Source organism: Salmo trutta, chromosome 7 (genome assembly GCF_901001165.1).
Source record: "Salmo trutta chromosome 7, fSalTru1.1, whole genome shotgun sequence".
Classification (NCBI taxonomy): Eukaryota; Metazoa; Chordata; class Actinopteri; order Salmoniformes; family Salmonidae; genus Salmo; species Salmo trutta.
In genome coordinates this window covers 7,901,906-7,918,149 of record NC_042963.1, presented here as the reverse complement: position 1 = coordinate 7,918,149, position 16,244 = coordinate 7,901,906, and positions in this window count along the sequence as shown.

The window sequence follows — 16,244 nt, the reverse complement described above, 5'->3', positions numbered from 1 at the left end:
ATGTCCCTGGTGATGCGTTGGGCTGCCCTCACCACTCTATGGAGAGCCTTGTGGATGAGGGCAGAGCAGTCGCTGTAACAGGCAGTGATGCTGCCCATAGAGTGCTGACAATGGTGCATCTGTAGACGTTTGTGAGTGTCTTAGGAGCCATGCCGAATATCTTCAGCAGCCTGAGGTTGTAGAGATGCTGTTGCGCCTTCTTCACCACAATGTGGGTGTGGTGAGACCATTTCAGGTCCACAGTGTTGTGCATGACGAGGAACTTGAAGCTTTTGACCCTATCCACTGCAGCCTGTCTTCGGTCTCCTTTTCTCCATGATAAGCTCATTCGTTTTGTTGACGTTGAGGGAGAGGTTATTTTCCTGGTACCACTCCACCAGGGCTCTAACATCCTTCCTGTAGGCTTTCTCGTCGTTGTTATTAATCAGGCCTACCGCTGTCGTGTCGTCAGCAAACTTGATAATTGAGTTGGAGTCGTGCGTGGCCATGCAGTCATGGGTGATCATAATGAGAGTTTTTGTCACTTATGTAATCATATCATTAATTGTTTTATTTTTGTCCGTTCTAGTGCAGCAGCATGATGACATGTATTCACCACCCTTAGATTTGTCATTGATCGACACAAATTACTCCACAATGTCAAAGTGAGAAAAAATTATACAAATGTAAATTAGTTCAGGAGTCAAATTTGGCTTAACAAATCACGTAATAAGTTACATCGACTCACTCTGTGTGAAATAATAGGGTCTGACCTGATTCTTTTTATGACTTCCTCTGTCCCCCATACATACAACATCTGTAAGATCCCTCAATCAAGCATAGATTCCATTGCAAAGACCAGGGAGCTTTTCAAAAGCCTCATAAAGAAGGGCAGTGATTGGTAGATGGGTTACAATAACAAATCAGGCATTTAATATATCTTTAAGCATGTTCAAGTTAATAATTATGCAGTGGATGACGTAGTAAACCATCCAGACACAACAAAGATACAGTCGTCCTTCTGAACTGAGCTGCAGGAAAGAAAGGAAACTGCTCAGGGATGTCACCATGAGCCATTGGTGATTTTAAAACAGCTACAGAGTTCAATGGCTATGAAGGGAGAAAACTGAGGATGGATCAACAACGTTTTAGTTACTCCACAGTAATGACCTAAATGACAGTGAAAATAATAAAAATATACAGAATAAAAATCCTCCAAAACATGCATCCTGTATGCAACAAGGCACTAAAGTAAGTAATACTGCAAAAAACAAAACAAATGTAATTTTACCTTTATTTAACTAGGCAAGTCAGTTAAGAACAAATTCTTATTTTCAATGATGGCCTAGGAACAGTGGGTTAACTGCTTCGTTCACGGCAGAACGACAGATTTGTACCTTGGCAGCTCAGGGATTCAAACTTGCAACCTTTCGGTTACTAGCCCAACGGTCTAACCACTAGGCTACCCTGCCGCCCCACAAATGAATAAACATTTGGCCTAAATGCAAAGCCTTATGTTTGGGGAAAATCCAACACAACACATTACTGACTAACTGCCTCCTTATTGTCAAGCATGGTGGTGGCTGCATCATGGTATGGATATGCTTGACATTGGCAAAGACTGGGGAGTTCCCTTTCAGTCGGTCACTCGGCACAACATACTATGGGGAGTCAACGACCAATCCTATTCACCTGAAGCAAACTGAAATAACACCCAACAGGCCAATGGATGCCGAGCCAGCCCTCGGAAGAACCCGCCTTCCTGGCTATAATACCGGGGCTCGCAACCATTTACTCAATTCTTCACTCTTCAGCTCGCCTGAAGGAAGAACGTGCCATGCAATTTACAAACTTTTCAAGCACACGAAGGCTACGAGATTCAGCTCTGACTTAGGTGTCTGTTAGTGGGGAGAGAGTGCTCGTCCCCTTAGATGTTTGCAAGTTTTGGGTCTTGATATTGATTTTTGTGTTTGCTAAAAGCTAACTACTGTACTTTCTGCTCTGTTTGCTGAAAACAGGCTACTTTCTGCTCTGCTTGTGTAGCCAGTGCTTCCATGCTTGTGTATGACAGCCAGTGGTAAGAGTAAGTTTAAAAGGGCTAATCAGTCAAATTTGTACCTCCAGCCATGTCCTAGGGAATATGAGGAAGATTGGTGGTCGGAGCTGATAGGGGTGTCATCCCAGCCAGATGAGCCTCATTCCAGTGTCTCTGGCAGTGTTCAGAATCTGGATTCCGGGGATGATATACTTTTCCTGATTGTCTCTGGGGGATTTTCAGTGTGAATCGGATGACACTCCGGGGGAGCCTGAAGCCTCAGCTTTGGATTCGGCGGGGGAGAATGAACCATTGGTTGTGAATGTGCCTTTGATTGCGTTTGGAGGAAATTATTTACCTCATGTCCCGGGAGAGCTGTTTAAAGATTTTGCCAATGAGTGGCGAGTTACTTAGCTCCATAGGCTAACAAACGGGCTAATCCTAGTATGGTGCTTACGAATAAACAGAGCTGGTTCTCAGGATTCTTGAGGGGGACACTTGGATGTATTTGGATGAGCCAAATTCACCAACAAGGTTTTTTGGCTCAGGGCCCTCCTACCAAAGCATTTACAGTCCTCCTAAGTGTCTTGGTCAATGGGGGAAAGTTACTGGTTGCCGAGGTCTCCAAACTCGGTGTGGGCCGTGTATCAGAACGAACAGTTCCTTCCCCACGCTCAAACACACGGTTGTCAAGTGTGGTGGATTTGAAAACAAGGATGACAAGAAGGTTTGCTGTGTCTGTCAGCGTAGTGTCCAGACCATGGAGGCGCTACCAGGAGACAGGCCAGTACATCAGGAGACGTGGAGGAGGCCGTAGGAGGGCAACAACCCAGCAGCAGGACCGCTACCTCCGCCTTTGTGCAAGGAGTAGCAGGAGGAGCACTGCCAGAGCCCTGCAAAATGATCTCCAGCAGGCCACAAATGTGTCTGCTCAAACGGTCAGAAACAGACTCCATGAGGGTGGTATGAGGGCCCGACGTCCACAGGTGGGGGTTGTGCTTACAGCCCAACACCGTGCAGGACGTTTGGCATTTGCCAGAGAACACCAAGATTGGCAAATTCGCCACTGGCGCCCAGTGCTCTTCACAGATGAAAGCAGGTTCACACTGAGCACATGTGACAAACGTGACAGAGTCTGGAGACGCCGTGGAGAACGTTCTGCTGCCTGCAACATCCTCCAGCATGACGGTTTGGCGGTGGGTCAGTCATGGTGTGGGGTGGCATTTCTTTGGGGGGCCGCACAGCCCTCCATGTGCTCGCCAGAGGTAGCCTGACTGCCATTAGGTACCGAGATGAGATCCTCAGACCCCTTGTGAGACCATATGCTGGTGCGGTTGGCCCTGGGTTCCTCCTAATGCAAGACAATGCTAGACCTCATGTGGCTGGAGTGTGTCAGCAGTTCCTGCAAGAGGAAGGCATTGATGCTATGGACTGGCCCGCCCGTTCCCCAGACCTGAATCCAATTGAGCACATCTGGGACATCATGTCTCGCTCCATCCACCAACGCCACGTTGCACCACAGACTGTCCAGGAGTTGGCGGATGCTTTAGTCCAGGTCTGGTAAGGAGATCCCTCAGGAGACCATCCGCCACCTCATCAGGAGCATGCCCAGGCGTTGTAGGGAGGTCATACAGGCACGTGGAGGCCACACGCACTACTGAGCCTCATTTTGACTTGTTTTAAGGACATTACATCAAAGTTGGATCAGCCTGTAGTGTGGTTTTCCACTTTAATTTTGAGTGTGACTCCAAATCCAGACCTCCATGGGTTTATAAATTGGATTTCCATTGATTATTTTTGTGTGATTTTGTTGTCAGCACATTCAACTATGTAAAGAAAAAAGTATTTAATAAGATTATTTCTTTCATTCAGATCTAGGATGTGTTGTTTAAGTGTTCCCTTTATTTTTTTGAGCAGTATATATTTTATATTGGAGAATCTTTAAAGTAGCCACCCTTTGCATTGATGACAGCTTTGCACACTCTTGGCATTCTCTCAACCAGCTTCATGAGGTAGTCACCTAGAAAGCATTTAAATGAACAGGTGTGCCTTGTTAAAAGTTAATTTGTGGAATTTCTTTCCTTCATAATGCATTTGAGCCAATCAGCTGTGTTGTGACTAGGTAGCTGTGTTGTGGCTCAGTTGGTAGAGCATGGTGTTTGCAATGCCAGCATTGTGTGTGCAACACCAGGGTTGTGGGTTTGATTCCCATGGGGGGCCAGTACAAAAAAATATATATATAAATAAATAAAAATTGCATGAAATGAAATGTATGCATTCACTACTGTAAGTTGCTCTGTATAAGAGCGTCTGCTAAATGACTAAAATGTATGTAAAATGTAGGGATGGTATACAGAAGATAACCCTATTTGGTAAAAGTCTGTATTATGGCAAGAACAGCTCAAATACGCAAAGAGAAATGACAGTCCATCATTACTTTAAGACATGAAGGTCAGTCAATCTGGAAAATGTCAAAGAACCCATGAAAGTTATTTCAAGTGCAGTGGCAAAAACCATCAAGTGTTATGATGAAACTGGCTCTCATGAGGACCGCCACAGGAAAGGAAGACCCAGAGTTACCTCTGCTGCAGAGGATAAGTTCATTAGAGTTACGAGACTCAGAAATTGCAGCCCGAATAAATGCTTCACAGTGTTCAAGTAACAGACACATCTCAACATTATATCTCGTAATGGCGCCGGAGAGGATGGCTGCCGTTTCATGGGCTCTTAACCAACCGTGCTATTTTGTTTGATTTTCCACATTTTTTGTAACTTATTGTGTACATAATGTTGCTACTACAGTCGCATATGGCAGAAAATGTCACGCCCTGACCTGAGATAGATGTTTTTCTCTGTTTGGTTAGGTCGGGGGGTTATATGGGGTGGGCATTCTATGTCATTGTATTTCTTTGTTTTGGCTGAGTATGGTTTCCAATCAGAGGCAGGTGTCTATCGATTGGGAATCATACTTAGGCAGCCCTTTTTTCCTCCTTCAGTGTGGGATCTTGTTTTTGTACAGCTCAGCCTGCAGAACGTGATGTTCGTTTTCCGTTGTTTGTTGTTTTGATCTAGTGTTCTGAGTTATAATAAATATTGAACATGAGCACTTACCACGCTGCACCTTGGTCTCCTTCACCTTACGAAAACCGTCACAGAAGATCCCACCACAATAAGACCAAGCAGCGTGGTATGGACCAGTGGACATGGGAGGAGATTCTGGACGGGAAAGGACCCTGGAGTCAGGCTGGGGAGTATCGCCGTCCGAGGGAGGAGATTGAGGCAGCGAGAGAGGAGCGGCGATATTACGAGGCACTATACCAACCACGAGGAAAGCACGAGAGGCAGCCACCCCCAAAAAATGGGGGGGGGGGGGGCACACGGGGAGATTGGCTAAGTCAGGGTGGAGACCTGAGCCAACTCCCCGTGCTTACCGTGGGGAGCGAGTGACTGAGCAAGCACCGTGTTATGCGGTGATGCGCACTGTGTCGCCAGTGCGCATTCACAGCCCGGTGCGCTTTGTGCCAGCGCCCCGCATTTGCCGGGCTAGAGTAAGCATTCAGCCAGGAAGGGTGGTGCCAGCTCAGCGCTCCTGGTCTCCAGTACACCTCCTCGGTCTAGGATATCCTGCGCCGGCTCCACGCACTGTGTCGCCAGTGCGCATTCACAGCCCAGTGCATCCTGTGCCAGCGCCCCACATTTGCCGGGCGAAAGTAAGCATCCAGCCAGGACGGGTTGTGCCAGCTTTACGCTCGAGACCTCCAGTGTGCCTCCACGGCCCAGTATATCCTGTGCCTGCCCCACGTACCCGGCCTCCAGTGAGTCTATCCAGCCTGGTATGCCCTGTGCCTGCTCCTCGCACTTGCCCTGAAGTGTGTGTCACCAGTCTGGCACCACCTGTGCCAGCCCCACGCATCAGGCCTCTAGTGCGCCTGCCCAGTCTGGTGTGTCCTGTTCCTGCTCTCCGCACTCGCCCTGAGGTGCATGTTACCAGTCTGGCGCCACCTGTGCCAGCCCCACGCATCAGGCCTCCAGTGCGCCTTCCCAGTCCAGAGCTTCCAGCGACATTCCCCAGTCCGGTGAGACCTGTTCTGGCTCCACGTAAGAAGCCTCCAGTGATGATCTATGGCACGAAGCCTCCAGTAATGATCCATGGCCTGGAGCCTGTAGTGATGATCCATGGCACGAAGCCTCCAGTGATAATCCATGGCTCAGAGCCTCCAGTGATAATCCATGGCAAGAAGCTTGTAGGGATTATCCATGGCCCGGAGCCTGTAGGGATGATCCATGGCATGAAGCCTCCAGTGATAATCTATGGCCCGGAGCCTCCAGTGATGATCCATGGCACGGAGCCTGCAGTGATGATCCATGGTGCGGAGCCTGCAGAGATGATCCATGGCACGGAGCCTGCAGCGACGGTCCCCGGTCCGGAACCTCCTGAGATGGCCCACAGTCGGGAACCTCCTGAGATGGCCCCCAGTCGGGAACCTCCAGCGACGTCCCCAAGTCCGGAGCCTCCAGTGGCGGTCTGCAGTCCAGAGCCTCCAGCTGCGGTCTGCAGTCCAGAGTCTCCAGCGGCAGTCTGCAGTCCAGAGTCTCCAGCGGCGGTCTGCAGTCCAGAGTCTCCAGCGGCGGTCTGCAGTCCAGAGTCTCCAGGGGCGGTCTGCAGTCCAGAGTCTCCGGCGGCGGTCTGCAGTCCAGAGTCTCCGGCGGCGGTCTGCAGTCCAGAGTCTCCGGCGGCGGTCTGCAGTCCAGAGTCCCCGGCGGCGGTCTGCAGTCCAGAGTCTCCGGCGGCGGTCTGCAGTCCAGAGCCTCTGGCGATGATCCACGGTCCGGTTCCTTCGACGACGATCCACTGTCCGGTGTTACAAAAGCGGAGGGATCAGCGGGCCAGAGCGGGGGCTACGCCCCGAATCGGAGCCGCCACCATGAGTAGATGCCCACCTCCCCTATAGGTTCAGTTTTGCGGACCGGAGTCCACACCTTTGGGGGGGGGGGTACTGTCACGCCCTGACCTGAGATAGACGTTTTTCTCTGTTTGGTTAGGTCGGGGGGTTATATGAGGTGGGCATTCTATGTCATTGTATTTCTTTGTTTTGGCTGAGTATGGTTTCCAATCAGAGGCAGCTGTCTATCGTTGTCTCTGATTGGGAATCATACTTAGGCAGCCCTTTTTTCCTCCTTCAGTGTCGGATTTTGTTTTTGTACAGCTCAGTATAGCCTGCAGAACGTGACGTTCGTTTTCCATTGTTTGTTGTTTTGATTTAGTGTTCTGAGTCATAATAAATATTGAACATGAGCACTTACCACGCTGCACCTTGGTCTCCTTCACCTTACGAAAGCCGTCACAGAAAAGAGCTTCTGGAAGTCAGAACAGCGATTACTCACCTTGAACTGGTCGAAGAATGTCTCTTTAATGAGTCGGACGACAGGGATTTACTCCAGACACCTGAACAGGCCCTCATCCCCATCATTCACAGGTAAAAGAGACGGAAAAGATATCGCGGAAAGAGATCGGGGTGCCTTGTAAGGATCCGCCGACGAGTGGCTAATCTGCCCTTGCCATCCGTATAAAGTTGACGAGCGAAATAAACATATATCCTACCAACGGGACATTAAAAACTGTAATAACTTATGTTTCACCGAGGCGTGGTTGAACCACAACATGATTAACATACAGCTGGCGAGCTACACATTGCATTGGCAGGATAGAACAGCAGCCTCTGGTAAGACAAGGGGTGGCGGCCCATGCATATTTGTAAACAACAACCGGTGCACGATATCTAAGGAAGTCTCTAGGTTTTGCTCGCCTGAGGTAGAGTATCTCATGATAACCTGTAGACCACACTATCTACCTAGAGAGTTGTCATCTGTATTTTTTGTAGCTGTCTACATACCACCGCTGGCACTAAGACCTCACTCAATGAGCTGTGTACCGCCATAAGCAAAGAGGAAAATGCTCATCCAGAGGCGGCGCTCCTAGTGGCCGGGGACTTTAATGCAGGGAAACTTCAACCTGTTTTACCTCATTTCTATCAGCATGTTAAATGTGCAACCAGAGGGGAAAAAAATTCTAGACCACCTTTACTCCACACACAGAGACGCATACAAAGCTATCCCTCGCCCTCCATTTGGCAAATCTGATCATAATTCTATCCTCCTGATTCCTGTTTACAAGCAAAAATTAAAGCAGGAAGCACCAGTGACTCAGTCAAAAAAAAGTGGTCAGATGAAGCAGATGCTAAGCTACAGGACTGTTTTGATTGCACAGACTGGAATATGTTCAGGGATTCTTCCGATGGCATTGAGGAGTACACCACGTCAGTCACTGGCTTCATCAATAGGTGCATAGAGGACGTCGTCCCCACAGTGACTGTACATACATACCCCAACCAGAAGCCATGGATTACAGGCAACATCCGCACTGAGCTAAAGGGTAGAGCTGCCGCTTTCAAGGAGCGGGACTCTAACCCGGAAGCTTATAAGAAATCACACTATGCCCTCCGACGAACCAACAAACAAGCAAAGAGTCAATATAGGACTAAGATCGAATCATACTACACCGGCTCCAACACCTCGTCAGATGTGGAAGGGCTTCCAAACTATTACAGACACAAAGCCAAGAGCTGCCCAGTGACACGAGCCTACCAGACGAGCTAAATGACTTCTATGCTCGCTGCGAGGCAAGTAATACTGAAACATGCATGAGAGCACCAGCACCATCTCCGCAGCCGATGTGTGTAAGACCTTTACACAGGTCAAAATTAACAAGGCCGCAGGGCCAGACGGATTACCAGGACGTGTACTCCGAGCATGCGCTGACCAGCTTGCAATTGTCTTCACTGACATTTTCAACCTCTACCTGGCCATGTGGTGCCAGGACAACAACCTCTCCCTCAATGTGGTCAAGACTAAGGAGATGATTGTGGACTACAGGAAAAGGAGGACCGAGCATGCCCCCATTCTTATCGACAGGGCTGTAGTGGAGCAGGTTGAGAGCTTCAAGTTCCTTGGTGTCCACATCACCAACAAAATAACATGGTCCAAGTACACCAAGATAGTCGTGAAGAGGGCTCGACAAAACCTATTCCCCCTCAGGAGACTGAAAAGATTTGGCATGGGTCCTCAGATCCTCAAAAGGTTCTACTGCTGCGCCATCGAGAGCATCCTGACTGGTTGCATCACTGCCTGGTATGGCAACTGCTCGGCATCCGACCGCAAGGCACTACAGAGGGTAATGTGTACAGCCCAGTACATCACTGGGGCTAAGCTTCCTGCCATCCAGGACCTCTATACCAGGCCGTGTCAGAGGAAGGCCAGACTACTGAACATCTAATCAAATGGCTACCCAGACTATTTGCTTTGCCCCCCCTTTACGCCGCTGCTACTCTTTGTTATTATCTATGCATAAGTAACTTTAATAACTCTACCCACATGTATATATTACCTCAATTACCCCGACTAACCGATGCCCCCGCCCATTGACTCTGTACCAGTACCCCCTGTATACAGCCTCACTATTGTTATTTTTCTGCTGCTCTTTAATTATTTGTTACTTTTTCTTAAACCTGTTGTATTCGGTGCATGTGACAAATACAATTTGATTTGATTTGATCTTCTGTTCAGGGGTGGCAGGTAGCCTAGTGGTTCGAGCATTGGACTAGTAACTGAAAGGTTGCAAGATTGAATCCCCGAGCTGACAAGGTAAAAATCTGTCGTTCTGCCCCTGAACAAGGCAGTTAACCCACTGTCCCTAGACCATCATTGAAAATAAGAATTTGTTCTTAACTGACCTGCCTAGTTAAATAAAGGTAAAAAAAAAATAGACAGCATCAATCAAGCCTTCATGGTCGAATTGCTGCAAAGAAACCACTAGTAAAAAGGACATCAATAAGAAGAAGAGACTTGCTTGTGCCAAGAAACACGGCAATGGATATTAGAATGGTGGAAATTTGATCAGTCCAAATTTGGTCTGATCAGTCCAAATTTGAGATTTTTGGTTCCAATTGCCGTATCTTTGTGAGACGCAGAGTAGGTGAACGGATGATCTTCGCATGTGTGGTTCCCACCGTGATGCATGGAGGAGGTGTGATGGTGTGAGAGTGCTTTGCTGGTGACACGGAGATTTATTTATAATTCAAGGCACACTTAACCAGTATGGCTACCACAGCATTCTGCAGCGATACGCCATCCGATTTGGTTTGGACTTAGTGGGACTATAATTTGTTTTTCAACAGGACAATGACCCAACACACCTCCAGGCTGTGTAAAGGCTAATTGACCAAGAAGGAGAGTGATGAAGTGCTGCACCAGATGACCTGGCCTCCACAATCACAATCAACCTCAACCCAATTGAGATGGTTTGGGATGTGTTGGACCACAAAGTGAAGGAAAAGCAGCCAACAAGTGCTCAGCATATGTGGGAACTCATTCAAGATGGTTGGAAAAGCATTCCAGGTGAAGCTGGTTGAGAGAATGGCAAGAGTGTGCAAAGCTGTCATCAAGGCAAAGAATGGCTACTTTGAAGAACCTAAAATCTAAAATATATTTAGATTTGTTTAACACTTTGGTTACTACATGATTCCATATGTGTTATTTCATAGTTTTGATGTCTTCACTATTATTCTATAAATAGTAAAAATAAAGAAAAACCTTTGAATGAGTAGGTGTGTCCAAACATTTGACTGGTACTGTATATGGATAGGACCAAGGATATCTGCGTTTGTGACCAGCTTTTTGTCTATTTCGCTAATTCATCTCGCGGTAGGGCGCTTCTAAGCAGTGTCTTTCTCATTGGATTGTGGAGCCTACAGTATCTCTCTGGCATATGACAGCAAAGCACAAGATTTGCTCAGCAGTGTGCGTGCTCACTCCACTGGGGGTGTGATGGCTTCTTAGGCAGTGTTCAGGGGATGAGAATTTGTGATATCTGTGCTGCAACGAGTTGGGGTTCCCCACATACCTTTGTGATGTTTAATCACTTGGATGCAACTGTTCCCAATATAGTGTTCTTCTGGCTGGGTCCAGGAGTATGTTAGGCAGCGCACAAATAGCGCTTTTATCCAGGTTACCACAGTTTCCCTGTGGGTTTGAGCCGACGCGCAACGCATTATCAAGTCACTGCAAGTGCTCTGTTGTTAGAACTTTGTTCCCTCCATCAGGGACCAGTAGTTACAATGATAACTACGTTTTTCAGGATAAAAAGAAAACAGGATTCAAGAGGAAAACCTGCTTCAGTCTATTTTACAATAGACAATGGGAGAAGAATTCACCTCTCGGAATTCACCAGGACAATAACCTACAACCCAAGGCCAAATCTATAGTGGAGTTGCTTAACAAGAAGACAGTGAATGCTTCTGAGTGGCCAAGTTACAGTTTTTTCTTAAATCTGCTTGAAAATCTATGGCAAGACTTGATCATTGCTCTCTAGCCATGATCTCTGACAACTTGACAGAGCTTGAAGAATTTTGAGAAGAATAACGGGAATAATGGGAAAATATTGCACAATCCAGGGGTGCAAAGCTCTTAAAGAGTAACCCAAGAAGACTCACAGCTGTAATCGCTGCCAAAGGTGTATTGACATTGACTCAGGGGGTTGAATACTAACATAATCAAGGTATAGTAGTGTTTTATTTTTAATATTTTTATTTGTTCAAAATACAACTTTTCTTCCACTTTGACAGAGCATTTTGTGTAGATTAATGACAGAAAATCACAATTAAATTAATTTAAATCCCACTTTGTAACGCAACAAAATAGGAAAAAATCCAAGGGGAGTGAACACATAATACCCACTGTAATTTTGAGATATTTTAATCTCTTTGCACGGCATTCAATTTGAGCCCTCCTCAAATTGCTTTTGGAATTGAATTACAAAATCCTTGAAGTTCCAGTTTTAATGCATGACATGGCACCGCCGGCAAAATAACATTTGATTGATTCGTTTTTTTATCCTCACAGGACTGAATTGGAAAAGCTGCTTTAATTCCAATGCATCCTAATTTGAGGGCTTTAGTCTGCTTAACTTAATTAAAAGACAGAAATAATCATATAAAACCAATTTCAAAAGCACATGGTAAAAAAAAGTGTCATTTATAATCCAAGTAGATATTATCGACTGCAGATATGATGAATGAATCATCTCTTATTCAAGGGTTGATCATCTGGCAATGAAAACAACGTAATATCAATTTCACTGTTGATCCCTATTGTAACAACCCTGACCTTGGAGAAACATATTACCACTGCCAAGCAAGTGGTACAAAAGATCATATAAACAGGATGGTACAATTTTTATTGGTCACATACACGTGTTTAGCAGATGTTATTGTGGGTGTAGCGAAGTGCTTTTGTTTCTAGCTCTAATCGTGCAGCAATATCTAACAATACACACAAATCTAAAGTAAGAGAATGGAATTAAGAATATATAAATATTTGGGAGAGCAATGTCAGAGCGGCATAGACTAAGATACAGTAGAAAAGGATAGAATACAGTACATAGATAGAGTTAAAGTCGGAAGTGTACATACACTTAGGTTGGAATCATTAAAACTTGTTTTTCAACCACTCCACAAATTTCTTGTTAACAAACTATAGTTTTGGCAAGTCGGTTAGAACATCTACTTTGTGCATGACACAAATCATTTTTCCAACAGTTGTTTACAGACAGATTATTTCACTTATAGTTCACTGTATCACAATTCCAGTGGGTCAGAAGTTTACATACACTAAGTTGACTGTTAAACAGCTTGGAAAATTCCAGAAAATGATGTCACGGCTTTAGAAGATTCTGATAAGCTAATTGACATAATTTGAATCAATTGGAGATGTACCTGTGGATGTATTTCAAGGCCTACCTTCAAACTCAGTGCCTCTTTGCTTGACATCATGGGAAAATCAAAAGAAATCAGCCAAGACCCCAGAAACAAAATTGTAGACTTCCACAAGGCTGATTCATCCTTAGGAGCAATTTCCAAACGCCTGAAGGTACCACATTCATCTGTACAAACAATAGTACGCAGTATAAATACCATGGGACCACACAGCCGTCATACCGCTCAGGAAGGAGACGCATTCTGTCTCCTAGAGATGAACGTACTTTGGTGCGAAAAGTGCAAATCAATCCGAGAACAACAGCAAAGGACCTTGTGAAGATGCTGGAGGAAACAGGTGCAAAAGTATCTATATCCACAGTAAAACGAGTCCTATATCGACATAACCTGAAAGGCCGCTCTGCAAGGAAGAAGCCACTGCTCCAAAACTGCCATAAAAAAAAGCCAGACTACGGTTTACAACTGCACATGGGGACAAAGATCGTACTTTTTTTGAGAAATGTCCACTGGTCTGATGAAACTAAAATAGAACTGTTTGGCCATAATGACTATCGTTATCTTTGGAGGAAAAAGGGGGAGGCTTGCAAGCCAAAGACCACCAAGCACGGTTGGCATCATGAGGGAGGAAGATTATGTTGATATATTGAAGCAACATCTCAAGACATCAGTCAGGAAGTTAAAGCTTGGTCGCAAATGGGTCTTCCAAATGGACAATGACCCCAAGCATACTTCCAAAGTTGTGGCAAAATGGCTCAAGGACAACAAAGTCAAGGTATTAGAGTGGCCATCACAAAGCCCTGACCTCAATCCTATAGAACATTTCTGGGCAGAACTGAAAAAGTGTGTGCGAGCAAGGAGACCTACAAACCTGACTGAGTTACACCAGCTCGGTCAGGAGGAATGGGCCAAAATTCATCCAACTTATTGTGGGAAGCTTGTGGGAGGCTAACTGAAACATTTGACCCAAGTTAAACAATTTAAAGGCAATGCTACCAAATACTAATTGAGTGCAAACTTCTGACCCACTGAGAATGTGATGAAAGAAATAAAAGCTGAAATAAATCACTCTACTATTATTCTGACATTTCACATTCTTAAAATGAAGTGGTGATCCTAACTGACCTAAGACAGGAAATTTTTACTCGGATTAAATGTCAGGAATTGTGAAAAACTGAGTTTAAATGTAGTTGGCTAAGGTGTAAACTTCCGACTTGAAGTGTATGAGATGAGTAATGCAAAATATGTAAACATTATTATAGTGACTAGTGTCCCATTAAAGAGGCAAGTGATTCTAAGTCTATGTATATAGGGCAGCAGCCTGTCTGTGCTAGTGATGGCTATTTAACAGTATTTAACAGTCTGATGTCCTTGAGATAGAAGCTGTTTTTCAGTCTTTCGGTCCCAGCTTTGATGCACCTGTACTGACCTCGTCTTCTGGATGATTGCGGGGTGAACAGTCAGTGGCTCGGGTGGTTGTTGTCCTTGATTATCTTTTGGGCCTTCCTGTGACATCGGGGGCTGTATGTTTCCTGGAGTACAGGTAGTTTGCCTGCGGTGATGCGTCGGGCAGACTGGACCACCCTCTGGAGAGCCCTGCGGTTGTGGGTGGTGCAGTTGCTGTACCAAGCGGTGATACAGTCTGACAGGATGATCTCAATTGTGCATCGGTAAAAGTTTTTGAGGGTTTTAGGTGCCAAGCTAACATTTTTCAGCCTCCTGAGGTTGATGAGGCGCTGTTGCACCTTCTTGACAACACTTTCTGTGTGGGTGGACCATTTCAGTTTGCCAGTGATGTGTACGCTGAGGAACTTGAAGCTTTCCACCATCTCCACTGCGGTCCCATCGATGTGGATAGGGGAGTGCTCCCTCTGCTGTTTCCTGAAGTGCACGATCAGCTCCTTTGTTTTGTTGACGTTGGGTGAGATGTTATTTTCATGGCACCACACTCCCAGGGCCCTCACCTCCTCCCTGCAGGCTGTCTCGTCATTGTTGGTATTCAGGCCTACTACTGTTGTGTCATCTGCAAACTTGATGATTGAGTTGGAGGCGTGCGTGGCCATGCAGTCATGGGCGAACAGGGAGTACAGGACGGGCTGAGCACACATCCTTGTGGGGGCCGAATGTTGAGTATCAGCAAAGCATAGGTGTTTTTTCCTACCTTCCAGGACCCAGTTGCATAGGGCCTTGTAGGCATCCCGGAAGTTGGAGTAGCAGTGGTTGAGTGTTTTAGCAGCACGTGTACTACAGTCAATGTGTTGATAGAACTTCGGTAGCCTTTTTCTCAAATTTGCCATGTCAAAATCCCCAATTACAATAAATGCGGCCTCAGGATATGTGGTTTACAGTTTGCATAAAGTCCAGTGAAGTTCTTTGAGAGCCGTCGTGGTATCGGCTTGAGGGGGATATGCACGGCTCTGACTCTAATCGAAGAGAATTCTCTTGGGAGATAATACGGTCGGCATTTGATTATGAGGTATTCTAAGTTGGGTGAACAAAAGGACTTGAGTTCCTGTATGTTATCACAATCACATCATCAGTCGTTAATCATGAAACATGCACACACGCCCTTCTTTTTCCCAGAGAGATATTTATTATTGTCTGCGCGATGAACTGAGAACCCAACTGGCTGGACGGACTCAGACCGTATATCCCGAAAGAGGCATGTTTTCGTGAAACAAGAGTATGTTACAATCCCTGATGTCTCTCTGGAAAGACATCCTCACCCTGAGCTCGTCAACGTTATTATCCAGAGACTGAACATTAGCGAGTAATATATTTGGAAGCGGTGGGTGGTCTGCACGCCTCCTAGAAGACCACTCTGAGTACCTCTTCTCCGCCGTCTGTGTTTTGGATCGGCCTCTGGAATCAGTTCAATTTCCCTGGGGAGTACGAACAAAGGATCCGATTCGGGAAAGTCATATTCCTGGTCGTAATGCTGGTAGTGCTGGTGAGTTACCGCCGCTCTGATATCCAATAGTTCTTCCCGGCTGTATGTAATAACAAAAACATTTCTGGCCTAATAATGTAAGAAATAACACATAAAAAAACTAAATACTGCAAAGTTTCCTAAGAGCTAGAAGCACTTCAGTTCTCTGTCGGTGCCATTTCTTAACACCTCAAATGGGAAATACATTGATGAGAAGAAACTTTTTACATAACACAGAGTGGCTAAACTCTGGTGTACAAACACCTGGCTTGCCCTGGAGCTGCTGTCAGATGACAGACTAGGGTCCCCCAGCCACATCATAATTCACACAAGCACAAACAACCTGAGGGCCAAGCAAGAAAGGGTGGCCACAGCACTCAATAGAGTGATTGAAAAAGCTTCTCAAACTCACGTGTAGTCATCTCCTCCCTGCTACCACGAAAATACATTCACCCTGCCACTATAGTCGGAGAAT